Raw genomic sequence first — 1,012 nt, 5'->3', positions numbered from 1 at the left:
AACTTCTAGATTTTAGTATTATATGGTTCACACAGCTTTCAAATAAAATGGCTAGGTAAATTAAAGTTTCTGGATAATACATTGTTTTAGTTTTATATTGGAATCATACACCAGGCAGAGGAAAAGATGGTACCAAATTACTTTGAATTCACAGCTAAGGTTTCTAACAGCACTAAGAAGGATAATGAATTTTTCAGCAACATACAAAATGAAATTATTGAGCCTTTTCTCCTTATACAAGGAAATACACGTACTTTCGAAGAAATAACTATAATAGAATACAGGATTCAGTAGGTACACATAATTAATTATATTCAAAATTATATTATATTGTTATTTATTTTTGAGAAAGAGTAGCTCTGTAACCTCAGGTAGCCTGGAACTCGCTATGTAGACCAGTCTGGCCTCAATCTCATAGAAATCCACCTGCCTCTGCCTCTCAAGTGCTGGGATTAAAGGTGTGCACCACCATGCCCAGCTTACATTATTTTTAGCTAGAGACATGAATAAATCATGACTGACATAAGACATAGAGAAAATACAATGCTTATTTCCTGAATCAATGAGGCAAAAATTATATCAACTAATTAAAAACACTGAGTGAAAAATGCAAATAAAAGAACCGAAGGAAGGCTGATTTCAATGCAAATACATTGGATCAATTGAAACCAAATTCAGGGCACAATAAATAAAAACAACATGACAATGTATGAGTTTATGTTGCATAATCTGTCACGCAAGTACTTTTCTGTGGCTTTACATCAAACTAGTACAATTAAAAGTAAATGAAGATAAACCACCAGACAAATCTAGAAGAGTCACTGCTAGAAAGTGTGTTGTATTGTATTACTACACACAAAGCAAGAAATTCATACAGTCTTATGGAAATCCTGTATTCAAGGGCACTTGACCATTTGTAAGGTAAACTATGCATATGCTGGTGTGGAGAATTATGCTCCATTTGACAAAATATTGTGTAAGATTGTTATTTCTGTCCATATAGCATATACAA

The sequence above is a fragment of the Nannospalax galili genome, unplaced genomic scaffold (genome assembly GCF_000622305.1).
Source record: "Nannospalax galili isolate Female #2095 unplaced genomic scaffold, S.galili_v1.0 scaffold1778, whole genome shotgun sequence".
Taxonomy (NCBI): Eukaryota; Metazoa; Chordata; class Mammalia; order Rodentia; family Spalacidae; genus Nannospalax; species Nannospalax galili.
The sequence above is the reverse complement of the archived record's forward strand: the minus strand, read 5'-3'. Positions refer to the sequence as shown.